Genomic DNA, 16,343 nt, shown 5'->3' with positions numbered 1-16,343 from the left:
CCAGGAATTTCTGTCTCCTTCCACACTGTAAGGTGCCCCAAGGCACAGCTTTGGTCCCAGTGCCACCAAGGAGCTGAGTGAACCTTGGCACTCGCATCTTGCCTACCCTGCGGTCTTTCATCTGCACAGCGGGCTCCATCCTTTCCCTGCCTTCATCCTGGTCCTGAGATCCACTCAAGCCCTTCGCCCAGGCCCTGGAGCTCCCTGTGGGCTGTCAGTGTCATTTCTAGAAGCTCTAAAGGGCCTCCTCAGAGTTAGCCCAATGTCAGGACTCTGGGAGTGGAACTCTGCAGCTGTCACTATGACCTGGAGTGGCCGGGGGGCCACTTCAGAGGGAGAGGTGGCCAGCTTGGAGGATGAATGGCCAAGCTCTGTGGAGGAACCTGGGGTGGGCATTTCAGGCAGCTCTCCTGGTGGGTCAAAGACGTGTGAGTGGCCTGGATATAACCCATTTGCTTTGGCAGAATATCCTATGGAAGAGTCCATTGTGTGCAGGCAGAGCTCATAGCAGAGCCTGAGCTGGGCTCCACTGTTAATAGGGAGTCATGGAGGGTTCTAGAGCAGTGGAGGTGCCAAACACATGGGGGTGAGGAAGGAGTCAGGCTCTGTGACACGGTTCTCTAAGGCCCTGGATGAAGTACCCCACTTCTAGTACTGTAGGGGTTAATGTCCTTACGTCACAGGATTGTTGTCAGAATTTGAGCTGATTTCTTTACAGCCCCTGATGCAGCGCCCACAGGTGGGAAGCGTGCAGGATGGTGGTGGTGATGTAACCGATGTAAACGATGATGGGCGAGGGCTGGACTGCTAGGCCCTGAAAATCTTGGAGCCCAAGACCCGTATCCCCAATAATAAAACTGTCATTTATTGTTAGGAGGCAGGTGGTGGATGATGGTTAAGGCTCTCTGCAGGAGAGGCTTCATCACCTCTTGTACAAATGAGGAACCTGAGGTTTCTAATGTCCCTGCGGCCACATAGCCCATGACGGAGACTGAATGCCATCCCAGGGCTACCTGTGTCCAAAGAGCTCCTATCCTGCCGGGCTCTGAGGCTGCCTCTAACACACCGCTGTGGGCATAGGACTCCTTATATAGTGAATGCTGAAGAGGATATAAAACAAAAAAGTGCTGGCAGGCCGGCAGGAGAAGCTGCAGGTGCCCTCCGAGGTGTTTCCTTTGCTTGGGGCCTGGCCTCCCTGTGGCTCAGCTCTAGGTGAGAAGAACTGGGAGGTGGTCTTGGGGCCAGGCCTGTGGCTGGGGCCGGCCGCCTTGTAGCCATCCAGGCTCCTGTCAAGTACTCGCTCTCACTTACTTGCTTTTTAAGACAGTAAGGCAGTCTTGTGTTTCAGTCTCCAAGCCTGGCCAGGTCTCAGGCCCCCCGGGCACATGGATGCAGTGGATTGCTGGTACCACCACAGGATTGACTCTCCATGGCCTGGCTACTTTCTCCTGCCTCCCTACCTTGGGGGCACCGGATCCTGCTGAGCTGAGCCCCTCTGTTGACACAGATGAAAAAGGCCATCATCTGCGGGCCCTGCACTGCCCACCCTGAAAGGTGGCTTGGCTGCCTGCTCAGTGAGCGCTAATTCCACCCTACCGACTCATTACGGCTGGACCACAGAGGAGCTGCAGAGCTGGGCAGGGATTGTGTCTGCAGGCTCCGGCAGCTCGGCGGATTTCAATGAGATGATCGCTTGTCATTTTTTATTAATGAGCGAGTGCCTGATACATTATACATCTGAGGGGTGAGCCACCCCAGATGGGGAGGAGGATCACGGAGACGTGCAGCCGCCATGGAAGGGGTGACGTGGCCCAGTGTGTGAGTCTTTTCTTCCTCTTTCTCCCCAAAGGAAACGAGTCAGAAAGGGTACCTGTCTTGGGCAGGCACGGCTCGGGTAACCTGCTGCATGATGGCATGGGGGAGGTGGCCGGATGGTCCCTTAGCCCAGGGACTGCAGCACCTGGGGAGTTCTCTGTGGCCACTTCCCCCCCAATTCTCTCCTGTTCAAAGTCTCCTGCTTACCTGTGCCATGGGGATTGAGCAGGGGGGAAGGAAGCAGGCCCCCCAGGTCTAGGACTCTAGATGAGGGGAAGTCAGAGAGAGGGCAGATGTCTGTGCGGGAGGCCTCAAAGGAGACCTGGAATGAACTTCGGGTGAGCTCTGGCCCCAAAGGCATTTACTAAATGTTTGTGAAATGAACGCATGCCTCCCAACAGAAGGAGACAATTCACCCACCACTCTGCCTGCACTCCACTATGTGCCAGGCTTCCTGCCAGGGGCTGGGGACACTGCAGTCCTTGCTCTCCAGGAGCTCCTGGGAGTCCTGTGTTCTGTCTGTCCTGCCACTGAGCTGACCACGTGATTTCAAGCACTCTTGTCGCCTTATCTGTAAAACATGCTAAGCAGCACCTGCCCATCTGTCTCTCCCGTGGGGTGGACTGGCCAGAGCTGTGAGATCCTGAAGCCCTTGGCAGCAGCCGTGGGTCCACCAGGAGCATCAAGCGAGCAGGTGAGCTGGCCAAAGGCGCCTTGCTGGGCAGGCATGGACTGAATTCCTGTGTTTGCAGATCTTTAAGGAGATGCACACTGTCTCATTTGTCATTGCTTCCCTGGTGCCCGTGCCGAGCAGGCGCTCCATGACCCTAGGTGAACGAGGGGGTCTTCAGCAATCCAGGTGAAGTGAGAGGCCGGCTCTAGCTCAGAGAGGGGTTCCATCTATCCCATAAAGGGCGGCGGACTGGCCCGGCTTAGAGCTGATAAGGCACATTGTAGATTGTGTTTGCGTTCTGGGAGCCTGGGGTTGTAACTTCTGTCTCCTCTGCCCTCCCAGTTGAGATAAAGGAGAGGTCTGCCCCACCCTCTCTTTGCCTGTGGGTATGAAATGTAAGCACTTCCTAAGAGCAGCCACGTGGCTGGCTGTGGGCTCTGCCACTTTCTAGCTGTTTCCATCAGTGTTAACAATGTCTGCTTCCTTGGGTTATAAGGTTGATGGGAACCCGATAACCGGCCTTTGCTGTGGCTGGGCCACTGGAGGACCTGGCTTAGACAGGCTACTCACAGCTTGGCCTCATCAAAGGCAGAAATGCTTCTTATCTTGGGTCACAGGCCAGTGAGGAGACAGTGTGCCCATCCGGGCATGTTGAGAGGGGCCGTTGGGAGACCCTGGAAGCGTGAGGACTGCTTTGAGTTCCCCTTGAGAAGGGGTGTCACAGATACTTCTCTGGCAGCTGCTTCTGCCCCTTGACACCCCCAGCCCGCCGTGGCCCCAGCCAGTAGCCATGCAGCCCCTAGCCGAGGACTGTCTGACCCATCGGTGCCTCTTCCCCACCACCCCGAGATGAGGCAACTCTGGCTGTGGAATCCACCCGAGGTGTCTCTGCTTTTATGTTGAGCTGGTCTGCTTTGCTTCAAGTGCTCACACTCAACAGGAATAACACACACATCTTTATTCTCTTTTAATCAAATGCTTGGTGGCTTTCAGTCTGCTTCATTATGGGTATTGTATTTTTAAAATAGAAGGTTTTTTTTTTAATTTTGTTGGTTACTTTTCTGGAAGGTGGCTATGCTCACTGCTGTACCACTAACGTGAATTAAGTTTTTTAAAAAAAAATTGGGGGGGGCGGTAATTAGGTTTTTATTCATTTATAATGGAGGTCCTGGGGATTGATCCCAGGACCTTGTGCATGCTAAGCATGCACTCTACCACTGAGCTATACCTTCCTCGCTTTAAACAGAAGTTTTAACTGCAGATGTGCCGCATCCCAGCACATCGTGGGGTCGCCTCGGCAGCGGTCGGCTCACCTGGAAACCTACCCGACATTACATTACTTTGTATGCGGGAAGAAGGCATTTGGGTCCCAAATCATTGGTTTCCAAACTGCTGGACTTGGGGAACACAGCTCATTTGTAAGCGGGAACAACCTAGATTCAGAGTAAAGTAAAAGGTCTGATGTGTTGTGTCCCATGAAGGCACAGAAAAGCAAGCGGAGGGTGAGGCCTGGGGTTGCCCAGCCAGGGAGGCTCATGCTTAGAAGAGGTGGAGTTGGAAGGGCTGAGGAAGGGCCGAGGGCAGGAGGGAGGGTGTGTGCCTGGCCTGCAGGCATATTAGGTCAGTGAAAAGGCCGGTTGAGCAGCAAAATGACCCATTTGTGGGGGCGACCAGAGAAGTAGACAGATTTCCAAGGGTGGTAACTAGATCTGAACGTCATCTACTGGGAGCCTGTGTTGCAGGGTGTGGAGCACTGGTGTCTGAGAGACAGCCTGTTGGAGGAGGCTCTGTAAGGGTGGGGTGGGGGTCAGGAGGGCAGCTGGGAACCCTGGTGGGCTTCCGCAGTCCTGCTGGGAACAGCTGCTTCCTGGGAACATGTCTCCTGTAGGCGAGGTAGCACAGAGGCCGGCTGTGGCTGTGGTCTTTGTTGCCAAACTGTCTGTTTTCTACCCGCTATCCTTGGTTTGGGGTCCCCTGGGCCAAGGCAGCTTGAAATCATCCTCTGGGCCCGTAAGTCCTGCTCTGTGCAGACCCTGGTGTGTCCGAGAGAGAAAGAGAAAGAGGTGGGTGGGGGGCTTCCTGGAGGTGGCCCCACTCTCTCTTACCAGAGCCAGGCATTAGACACAGCGTGGCCTTTGCTCTCTCTAGGGCACCTGTGAGTCACAGCAGGGCATTTCTTTAAAGCACACCCCCCAGCCCCAAAGTGGAAGAGAACCAGCTCAGAGTCATTGCTGTACCGGGAAGGCCTGAACAGGGGGAGCAAACACATTCGGAAGGGGTGTCTCGAGGTGCTTGTGAGGCCCAGAGAGCGGCCCTTTGTGTGGGGTGTTCACCGTTGGGTCAGCCAAGAACAGTCTGCTCCATTTCAGTGAAACCTCATTCTGGGCCCTGAACATTCTCCTGAGGAAACCGGCAACTGCTCCCTCAGCCTCCCTCACTCTGGGAGTGGTGCTGGGGTCGGGGTTGGGAGGTGGGGAAGGCTGGGTAAACCCAGCCTGAGCTTCTAGAAGGTTCGGAGGCATGACTGTAGTGCTTCGGGAGGCTCCAGCATGGCCACGTGCCCTAAGTCGGGAAGCACCTCACTGGGTGAGCTCACAGAAAATGTCTGCTCGGTCCCTTCCTGACTGTCTCAGGATGCCTCCCTGTCCCCACCCACAAGACTGCTGCTGACCCTGAGCTGAAGGATTCAGACCAAGGAGCCCCGAGGTGTTCTCACTACCTCGGGCTGTTCTCATCACAGGAGGGATGTGACCATTCTGGGCGAGGGTTCCGTCAGGACCGGGCCTCCAGCCTCCCCGGGGGCTGAGGCCAAGCCTGGGTCTTTCCCCTTGTTTTCTTTCTGTGGGCTTTGTGGTGCCATCGGAGGCAGTACCACCCAGGAAGGGGTCTGCTTCTTCGTTTTGCTGACCCTGGAGGTTTGGGGATGAGCTTTTTGTGTAATTGACCGAGACAAATCTCTGACCCTTTGTACCTCCACAAGTCGCATCTGGTTTGGCCATCTCTTCCCCACCCTCCCGTCCTAGGAAGCAGCCTTGACTCAGCTCAAGCATTGCGGCTTAGAATGTGGAGGAAGTGTGCAGGCTTGAACAGTGCAGGCCTGGGGTCCGGGCGCCCTGGGGCTACCCCGGCCCTGGGAAGGTCGCCCCTTCTGGGTGTGGGGCCTTTCTGGGGGCTCTGAGTCTGGTGCCAGTAGCTCCCAGTGTGCCCTGGGCAGGTCAGACCCTCTCTCTGGACCTGGCACCCCTTTCTAAAGAAGGGATGGAGGTGATGGGCCGGCGGGCCGTGTCCAGCCCAATGCGTGATGCCATGGGCAGTAGTACTGCCTGGACTTTGAGTGAAGGATGCAGTTGGTGTTTGTGGGGCTGACCTCTTGCTCCTTATGCTGAGAGTAATGCACACAGTTCCTTCAAGATCGGAGGGAGGACCACAGAGGCCTGGGCTGCCTTCATGGTTTAGAAGTGGGTCCCACAGACTCTGTCCCCTCTGTAGGAATGTTCTTTGCTTTGGGGGATTCATGGTATACTCCTAAAGGCATATGTAGGAGAGGGTATGGAGGGTTGGGGCAGGGCTGGATTTGGGTCACACTCAGAGGGTCTCAGGTTGGGGTGTGCAGTCAGGGAACTCTAAAGAGGAGAGGGACCCAAGAGGGTCAGGGCGAGGGAAGGGCCTTCCTCCTCAAAGTCAAGCTCCTCCTGCCTCCCTTCAGTTCCTGGGGTGAATCTCCAGCATCTTGTACTTATGTTAATCCCATTACTTAAGGCAGGATCTCCCTTTGAGGGGGCAGAATGGCTCTGCTTTTCATTTTCATGATGACTTGAGAGCAAATGGGAAAAAGGGTATAGAATGTCATTGGGGCTGGAAAGGCTGAAGATGACATTGATATTGACCCCTCCCCGCGCCAGTAAGCCTCTCCATCTCTGTTAGCAGAAAATACAGTATCCTCCCACTGGCTCAGCATCTGGCAAAAGTGGGGGGAGGGGTGTGGTTTAGATGGATCAGTGGTCCTCGTAGACCTCACCTGGCAGATCTGCAAGTTGCTTTGGATGGGAACCTCTTGTCCCAAGGTACTTGCCGTGTCCCCTCTCTCTGTGGAAGGAAAGGACAGATGAGGAGTGATTTTCCATTGAAGAAGGGTTCCACACTTCAAAGACAAATTTGATTAGTGACATTTCGGTTGGGAATGGGGGCAGGTCCTCCCGTGACCCCTGCCTGTGAAGGGCCTTCCTGACTCTGTGGACTCGACTCCCTGTCTCTGTGGATCCTCAGGGTCCACAAAGAGCTGCAGGGAGCCAGAGAAGCTTCCACAGAAGGCAGGGGACAGTGGCCTGGGGTCCAGGCATGTCTTTCACAACCTCACTGTGCTCCTTGGGCAAGTCACCTTCCCTTCCTGGGTCTCAGTTTCCTCTTCCAACCCAGCAAGCCCTCGGTCCAGATGGCCCCTAAGGCCCCAGCCTGCTCTCTCTCTCTCTGTCTGGGGGTTGCAGAGGAGTGGGGTGCAGCTGCACCCCTCCCTGCTCTAGACCCTTGCCCTGGGACAGCTCAGCCCCTGAGGACAAGCAGACAGGCAGCTTCTCCCAGCAGGAAAGTCCATGCCGCCCGCAGGCTGGGCAAGGTCCCCGCGGGGAGGAAAACACGCTGCCCAAAGCTACAGCCTGATCCCTCAAGTCAAGCCAGCCTTTACATTAGCCAGCGCGCCTAAACCCTCCGCTGCGCCGGCGGGTCATAAATGATTCATGCGCCCCGCCTCCCTCCCGGCGGCCACTTGATGTTCCCTCCCGCTGCTGCATCCCGCGGCTCCGCGCGGCGGCCCCTCGGCCGGCAGCAGCGAGCGCCCTCCCCGCCCCGCCGCCCCTGCAGGCGGCGTCCCTCCTCCCTCCCGGCCACGCAGGGTAAGTTGAAGGAGAAAGGCAGCTTTCCTGCGACGCTTCAAGTGGAAATGAGGAGGCGGCCGCTCTTGTTTGCACAGGCCTGGCCTGCAGCTTGCTTCTGCCCGTCCCTCCCCGTGTCTGCCGCGCTCCAAGTTTGAAGAATAAGTAGGCGCCGAGGCGAGGGGGTTGGGGGGGAGCTCGGCTGGGGGAGGAACGGGGGCGGGGGACCAAGAAGAGCTGGGTGGACGGAGAGCTGGAGGGGAAGAGAGAAGGGACTTGGCAAGGAGGTTGGGAGGCCCCCCAAGAGAAAACAACGTGAAAGAAAGTGCGGTGACTCCTGCTTGGAGATGGGGGTGGGCGAGGTTGCCAGGGGATGGGTGGGAGGGAAATTCACATTGTCAACCGCAGGATGTCTTCCTGCGCCTCCTTCGCCTCCTTCTCGACAGACTTGCTCTGTACTTCAGGGCCCTCTAACTCTCGGGGTGGCAGCGAGAACTTTGAACCAGGAGTTTGTTCTGCGACCTGGCGGAGCTGAGCGTCTGAGAGCTCAGTTTTCGGTACTTCAATTCCCCGGTGGTCTCAGCAGCAAGGGGGACTCACAGACAAGCATCTTTATTGTCTGCCGAGCCTCAGCTCCAAGTTACTTAGAAAAACATGTGTGTGTTAAAACTGAGCTTCCCTGGGGAAGATGCTGTTTTCGCATGAGGAATGAATTTGGGAAAAGTTGAGTTGAGGAGAGAAGGAAACCAAATCGTATTCAAAAAGAATGTTCTAGAGGCTGGGCAAAATCTAGAAGACACTGTTTTTTTCCATCATTCTTTTCTTTTTAACATCCTTTTAATTCTTCCTTCTTTTTGCTTCCTGAAAGCCCTGACTTGGCCTGGCCTTCAGCGCCCCAGTGAAGAAGCCTCAGGGGTTCTGAAAGTGGGGGGACTTGTTCAAGTGAGGGTGATGCTGCACCTAAGGCCTTGTGAGCTGCTCCCTGTCATAGAGGAACTCTCATCCTCGGAGGGGGGACAAGAAGGGACAGAGGCCTCCTCAACCCCTGTCCTTATTTGGGCTGGTCCTTGCGATATTTGTATTTTCCTCTTTGCCAGTGGAAACAGGTAGGTAGGGAGGTGAGGGCTGCCTGGTGGCTGCCTTTGGGGGAAATGATGACAGCGACTCCAGATCAAATCAAAGTGTGACAGTGCTGAAGGAGAAGTGTCTGGAAACCCGCAAGTAGTGGATAGTAGGGAAACAGCTGTTGTCAGCTAGAAAGAGCCTTCTCTGCATTCTAGAGGGGAAGCCATTCCCAGCAGAGGGAGCAGCATGTGGATGCATTCGAAGAGGGTAGGAGGACAGAGGAAAAGCCACTGTCTCTCGAACATGGGGAGGGGCAGGGAGAGGGTGGAGATGAGAGGAGAGAGGAGACCTGGTGTTACAGGCTGTGAGGGCTGGGACCCCGATTCTCAAGGCCGGAGAAGGACATAGCCCGGTGGTGATATGGGGAAATCCCTTTAGCTACCATGTTGAGACAGGGCTGGAGGGACAAGAACGGAAGGCCACAGAAGGGACTGCGACGGGGCTTGGAAGAGATCAGAGTGGCCTGTCCTGGAGTGGGGGCAGGGAGGAAAGCAGTGCTTCCTCTGTCCAGCTGTTGGTGACACTGGGAAAGGCTGCGGTCAGGGGGCTGGGCCCTGTGCATTTGAGTACAAAGTGCCATTTGGTATAATGGACACAGCTCTGTCTTGGCTATTTGTGGTTTTTAAACAAATCATGATCCCTACCTTCTAAACAATTTAGGGGGTTTTTTCCTAACCAGCCCCATCACAAACTTTTGAAGCATGAAATGAATTTTGCTGGCCCCCGCCAATAGGACCCTTTCCCTAGATAATGGATTTTATGAAATGGCTATAATCCTCCCAGGTAATGAGAGAAAGCTACACTCTCCAGTTGGACCCAGCATCCCTCTTCCTGATTTATGATATATTGGTTAAAATAGTAAACTGATAGCAGTCGCAAAATAGTCATCCATCACCAGGCAGTGCTGCTGAAGCTGTAGAAAGGTTTCCAGAAGGGAGATGCTGGAAGCCAGCGAAGGAGCAGTTTGGCAGTCCCAAAGGCATAAAGCACCAGTGAAATCAAACCTGTGTGTTTGTGTTTTGAAGTCAGAGGAATGGAGCGACTTAGGGAAGGAAGGAAATGCGAGTAAACCCGTTCTCAGAGGTCATGGGACGTTGCCTCCTGGACGTCAGACTGCCGGAGGTCCACAGCTCTTTCCACTAGGTTTAGTATTTTGTTTCTCTTTCTAGGTACTTTTGGAAATGTTCCCAATTTATAATATGTATAACTCTGTTGGGCTAATGTGTACTGTTGCGTTTTTAAGCAAAGTCTGTCAAAAGTCTAAGTGGCATTTGTGTATTTAAACTAGGGTTGGATTGCAGCACCTCCAAGTATTAGTGCTGGAGAGACTGATGTTCTAAGGGGGAAAGAAAACAAAACTAAGTTTGGTTTGCAGCATTGTTTTCACGAAATTGCTTTTGTCTCAGTGAGTTATTTCACGGCTGTAGATTACTTGTATCAGTTCGAGGAAAACTTCCTTCACTGGCTGAGTGAATGGTGAAAAACTGAAGATCTGTGTAGCGTCTGGGCAACTAGACATTTTATTTTTATTTATTTATTTTTTAGGAGGAGGAGGTAATTAGGTTTATTTATCTATTTATATTTGGAGGAGCTACCCGGGATCGAACCCAGGACCTTGTGCGTGCTAAGCATGCACTCTACCGCTTGAGCGATACCCTCCCTCTCAACGAGACATTTTATAGCTGAGGAAACTGAGTCCTGTGAGAGGGGAGCAACCAGGCTTGGGTCTCACAGGGAATTGGTGAAAGCAATTGGAGTGAGACAGACCCCGGTCAAGGTCCGATTTGCAGTGGTGTTGACTAGAACTTGAACTTCACAGGTATAACACTGACCCACAGCTGTGTCAGCTTAGTGCCAAGCCCTCATTGGAGAATAGAGTGTAATGTCGGGAGCATGTGACGCCTGTGGGGAGACCACGGGGGTCCCTCTGCCCCTCCAAGTGCTGCTGATTCCTCCCAGTGGCTGTGCCGTGTGCCAGCTCTAGACCCTGCTCCTGCCAGAGGGCCACTGGCTTCTGGTTGGAGCCCAGTCCCTGGAGCAACAGAGCCTAGGGAGGGTCTACTGTTGTCCAACCCCACTGAGCCTCCTCTTCCTACAGACATGACAGACAGCAGGCATGCAATGAATGAGAGCTCCATGTCCACCTTTCAGTTCAGTGAATAGCCATTGGGCGTCGACTCTGTGCCAGCATGGAAACTCAAAGTTCAGCAAGAGATGATTGGAAAGGCAGAAGCCACTCAGGATTTTGGACAAGGCTGTCAACCCCTGTTCTTGAAGTCACAACTCCCAAATTGAGGAAGGCAAATCCTAGGACTTGGAGAAACAGGTTGGAGAGAATAACTCACGGCTACACTAGTCCTGAACTAGTGAATTAGGAGAACGGGGCAGCCCTTTCCTCAGGCCTGTCCTCCAGGCCAGGGCCCCTGGGCTTCTGCACTAACTCGAGTGACAGCACGTGCAGGGAGCCGTCTCTAGCATCCACAGCCCAAGCTGGCCAGTGCTCCCAGGGGCCCTGACACAGACACCCATAGGAGGCTTCCTTTTCCCAGGGCCATGGTGTTCTTCTTGAAGTTAGGGCTGTGTCCTCCTGTGTCCCCTGTGCTTGCGCTGAGTTGGGCATGGTGGATGTCACGTGAGAATTTGCATTCTGGGGGCGTAAGAGGGGCTGGCTCCTTGGAAACAGAGGTGAGACATTCCCTCCCGGGGCCTTTGCAGGCCTGGAGATCGTGGCCCAGGCCTCCCCAATGCCCCCCCCCGCCCCCTTGCCGCTCTGTCCCGACACCTGGACAGCCGCACCTGCCTAAGACAGAAACTTTTCTCTCCTGCTGTGCACCTGGGCTTTTCGAAGGTGGGCACTAATCAGAACTGATCTGTGCTCTTAGAGATGCAGGTTTGCAAAGGACGTCTTTTGTTCTTGTTAGAGTAGCTAACCTCTAAATCTATTTAATACCTCTTCCCTGGTTGTCCATCATTATGACACATGATTTTCCAAAGGATTTACTATTAGTTAGCAGCACAGGGCTTTCTCCCTGGGGTAGCAGCTACTTGCAGTGAAGAAAATGCATGTTCAATGTAGCAATTTGTCTTTTTTTATATATTTATTATAAGAGTAAATGAGTTATTGTTGGAGACTTCAATATTATTGCAAATTAGGTGCGGCACACGGAGCTGGGCCCATTTATTATGTTTCTCAACTCCCACAGCAAGCACACGAGTTCAGAAATCAGCTGAGAGTTCCGGCCCTTCCCAGGGTGAGCACTTGGGGACGCGCAGGGTCTGGCTACGACATCCCATTGTGCCAGAGGCAAAAGAGAGGGCGAGCCGTCTGCAGAGGTGGGATGGGAGCACAAAGTTTGTCATTGTGCCAGGTGGTCAGCGGAGGGTGGACTGATGACAGCAGAGGCCGCTCCGCATGACCCTAGGCTGTGACACCAGCCCCATGACCTGTGGTCAAGGAGCTGAGGTTGAGGATCTGTGCCTGGAGTAGCCCTGCAGCCACAACCTCACTTCCAGGCTGGCACTTCCAGCCATGGAGGCTGCGTCTGGGTTCTGATTTGGGATGAGCTTCCGAGGGAGGGAGTGGTGGCTGGACCCCTGCTGAGGTGCTACTGCTGCTGCTGCCTATTCCTGTCCAGTAGTCACCTGCCTGGTCTAGGGGTGGACACAGGAGCTACAGGATGCATAGAACAGAGTTGGGTCCTTGTCCACCAGAGTTGAAGTCCATGTGGCAGAGTTGAGAGAACCACATGCCATTGGAGCCAAGGAGGGGTGGACAGAGGCCCTGGCACCTTGAGGCTGGAGGGCTGGAAGGAAAGCCACCTAGTCACCTAGTCCAGCCCAGATTGGAGTCCTGTTCTGTGTCACCTCGTGTTCGCATAACCCTGGACGAGATGCTCAACCTTGCTCTGACCTTCAATTTCTCTTTCTGTGCAAGGAGGCTGATAATTCCTAGGTATCCTTCAGATTCAATCAACGTGGGTCCCTGAAACAGCCCAGAGGAAGGGCTCGAAATGTTACTTGTTCAGTTTACTCTTCAGTGGGCTTTTCTGAAAAGGGCAGGCTGAAACTGAAGCATTCATTAGTCGCTTCATTTGATTGCAGTAGTAACATGTGAACGGCAGACGCAAGCGGGTGTATCCAGACAGAGCCAGTGGTGAAGCCTTGGACGCTGATTGCTGTCCCCTTCTGTGTCCATCTAGTACACGCACATCCATCTTCTTTTTCACAAAGTGGGATTGTATCATACTGGCTGCTTTGGAACAGCCAGTGCATCCTGCCCACTTAACAACCCCTTGTCACTAAAGTTCCACAGCTCCCGTTTGCAAACTTCTTGGTCTCAGGACTCCTTTACACTCTTCAAAATGATCGAGCACTTCAAAGAGGTTTTCAGAGGGGTTGTATCTCTTGGTATTTACCACTTTCAAAGTTTAAACTGAGCTATTTGAAAGGTATTTTAAAGTCATCTTAAAATAATAGTAACGAAACCACTTCCTGCTAATGAAAACAAGCCATTTTTATGAAGAATATTTTCCAGAACAACAACCAAAGAATTAGAAGAATGGCATTGTTCTTCAGTGTCACACACCTCTCAACTGCCTGTCCTAACAGAAAGTCGCTTTCTCGTATCTTTTCTGCGTTTGCTCTGTTCCACTGTAGCCTCTGGAAACTGATACTTTCCACTCGTGAGAGAATGAGAGTGAAAAGATAACAACTTAGTGTATTATAAAGGTAGTTCGACTTGGTGGAACCCCTGAGAGCATCTTGGGGATCCTCAGGGACCTTCAGACTGCACTTCAGTCCCTTTTTCATGCCTCCAGCGTGTTTTTGACCTTCCCACCTGAGGCTGGGTTTGAGGAGCATCTATGTCCAGAGGCTGCCCCAGGAAGGAGCTGTTGCCCCCAAGGTGTGGGGGGCCTCCATGAGCCTAGGTCATTCTGTAGTCCACTGCCTCGGATCCTGACCGCAGGGGAAAGCCCCCAGCTCCTGCCTGTCTTCACCCCAGAGGACTGCTGGCCTCAGACTGCGGTCCCAGCTGGCACCCCCAGGGCCAGCGTGACGGCACTGAACCACACAGGACCCCTTTTTCAGAACCACCCCTCGGCCCAACAGAGCCCAGTCTGTGAGGGCTCAGTGGGTCTGCGCGAGAGCCCCTGTTTGCCTTGGCGTGGACTTGATTTCTTGACTGGCTGGCCAGCCCTTTTCAAAAATTGGCTGGGGTGTTCTGAAACTTTATTTTTCAAAGAGAAACATTCCTGGACCTGTAGCAAGAGGGGGGAAAAAAAAGTTAGGACACTAATCCAAAGAGCCAGTAGCCCAAGTGGAAGGGTGAGAGTTTGGAAATACTGCAAGTCATCAGAGAACAGTGTAGCTCACCCGTCAGGAGAGAAGCTAATGGTGGGGGTCCTGCAGGGGGAGCCCCGGCCCCCATGTACGTGGAGCAAGGCCGTGCCGACTTCTTCCTGCGCCAGCGTTTGGGCGAAGACAGATGTGCCTGGAAGCAGGCCGCGCGCCTGTCTGTGTAAGCAGGGCCCACGTCGAACGTCTGCAGGGGGCATCTATCATCCATGACCTGTAGCATTTGTACTTGTTGTTTATTGTCTCTTGGCATGCATTGTTTTCTCAGGGCTGAAATATAGCACGCTAATGAGGTATCTCTCTGCTCAGGAGGACGCGGGCGGCTCAGAAGGATGCCTCGGCAACAGGCCGACTAGTTTGTCAACAGCTGCATGCCGTGGCAGCTGCCGTCCCTGCAAAGAAGAAAAAGGAGCGGGGTGAGGGGCTGGGAGAAGCTGCAGTGAGGGCACTGGGGAGTTGGGGTGCCCGGGAACATCAGCTCAGTCAAGGGTCTGCCTGGAGGTGACTTTTGGGATATTTGTTTCTGGGACTGTTGGCCTTGAGGCCAGTCATCACCTGGAGGAATATGGCTCTGGGGTGCCAGACAAATCTGGGTTTGGGTCCTAGCTTCTTCCCCTTTCAGCCTGAAACAGGCCTATTTCCTTATCCGTAAAGAGGGGAAGTGACATCCTCTGTTGCAGGTGTTGGGAGATGTGGCCACGGGGCTCTGTTGGGTTAATGTCAGCAGAGCAGCTGTTGGTGCCCGTGCCTGGTGTGGCACCTAATTTTTTACTTGCAGGTGCTCCTCCTAAGCTGGGCCCTGGGTGTGCACCTGTCAGCACGCACTATTTGAGCTGAGTGGAGGCGGAGTCCAGATCTCCAGCTGGCTCTGGGCCCATCAGGCACAATGTGGGCTCAGGAGCCTGGAAAAGTGGACCTGAGGGAAGCCCAAGAAATGACCTCAGCCAGGGCATCTTAATCTTAGCCTGGGGACTCATGCTCTGGGTGTCTCAGTGGCTAAGATGCTTCCTACTTGGAGGGGAGGCAGATGGAGGGGAAGTGGCCTAGGCAGGGAAGGGGAGGAGGATTGGGAGGAATTTGAAAACAAGTTTCAAGAGAGAATGTTTTCTTGGACTGGAAGATGCAGCATGTCATGGGTGATCCCCTCCCTGCTGATGGCAACACCAACAGTGATAATGGTAGCTGCTCCTGTTTATGGACCACTAGCCGTGGCCCAGGCCCTGTGCAGACACCATTTTCCCCTTGTCTCCCCAACCCAACATGCGTTATTACCTGTAAATTCTGTGCAAGCATCACGATCCAAATCCCAGGAGGATTCTAATGGAATTCACCGAGCTGATTGTAAAATTCACATGGAAGAGAAAATAGCCCCAAAGAGCCAGGACTGTTTTGTAAAAGAAGACAGTGATAAGGATGGGAGGTCTGCCCTCCCAGATATTAAAACACATGACAGAGCTGGAGTGATTAAAGCAGGGTGTTGCATCAGAACAGAGTCCAGAGAGAGAATTGAATTGGGAGTTTAGTCTGTTTTTGGCAATGATGGTGGTTCAAATCAGTAGGGAAGGGTGGACTGTTTTGTTGGTGATACTGAAATAACGGATAAGGATGATTGTTTGTTGGTAGATTACAAGATGGGTTATAGAGAGAAAAATATCAAATCCATACCTTAGGTTATAGGGAGAAAAAATTAAATCCATATTTTACGCTCTTTATGAAAATACTTTAAAAAATGAATTCAAGATCTGAATTAAAAAAAAAAACCCACCCTGTTTAAGTGGACTGCTTTATTCACCCCAGCACTTCCCACTGCCATGGGAGGCCTTAAACAAGACACAAATGTGGAAGCCTTGCAGAAATTGCATTCTTTTTTCCTGACCTTTTTATGAGGATTTTCAAACATTCAAGAGAGCTGAAAGAACTTTACGTGAAAATCCCAGCCCCTGATTCTACCATGAACGTATTCCTGTCCTAAATCATGTGTCTGTCCATCCATCTTTGCCTTTCTCCTACCTCTGTGCCATCTGATTTTTGAGGCATCTCAAAGTAGATTACAGCCATCAGTGAAATTGTAAACTTTCATATGAAAAAGATGCCATAAACAGAGTTAAGACAGACTAGGAGAAGGCACGTTAAACAGACATCACACAAGCAAAGAGCAGAAACCTTGACAAAGCCAAGAAAAAAAGATGGTCCTGTTTAAAAAAAAAATCAATAAAACATAGAAATAATTAATAGAAGAAGAATTGTGAATGTAACTTGACTAAAAGGAAACCCCCTTTTGAGGGGGTTTTCCTTTAGTATTTATTTATTTCCTTCTTAGTGTTTAGGGAGTATATATCAAGTTGGCAAAGACTTAAAAGTCGGCTAAATCTGAATGAAGGGCAGGGCAAGGGGAAGTGGCACTTTCAAGGGTGCTGGTGCGGTGTCAGCGGGGCATTGGGGCTGGGACATTTGGCAGCAAGTAATGACAGTTTCCCTTCTCAGGCTCTACCCTGGAGGAACAGTGG

At 52.8% G+C, this 16,343-nt stretch overlaps 1 protein-coding gene across 8 annotated transcripts in view; it reads left to right on the top strand.

Annotated features, from left to right (window-relative positions):
* Window positions 1-16,343, top strand: part of GLI2 (GLI family zinc finger 2) — a 245,751-nt gene that overhangs the window by 119,819 nt on the left and 109,589 nt on the right. The window contains exon 1 of one of the 8 annotated variants that reach the window (XM_072960817.1): window positions 7,327-7,377. The exons of 6 other annotated variants lie outside the window; for them this stretch is intronic. The gene's annotated coding sequence lies outside the window, so the exon portion shown is untranslated. Of the gene's footprint in view, window positions 1-7,326; window positions 7,378-7,418; window positions 7,522-16,343 lie in introns of those variants that run through there. One more of the 8 variants, XM_072960818.1, reaches the window with a different exon arrangement.

Source organism: Vicugna pacos, chromosome 5 (genome assembly GCF_048564905.1).
Source record: "Vicugna pacos chromosome 5, VicPac4, whole genome shotgun sequence".
In the NCBI taxonomy this organism is placed as follows: domain Eukaryota; kingdom Metazoa; phylum Chordata; class Mammalia; order Artiodactyla; family Camelidae; genus Vicugna; species Vicugna pacos.
Note: the sequence above shows the minus strand (reverse complement) of the source record. Positions and strands in the feature narration are given on the sequence as shown.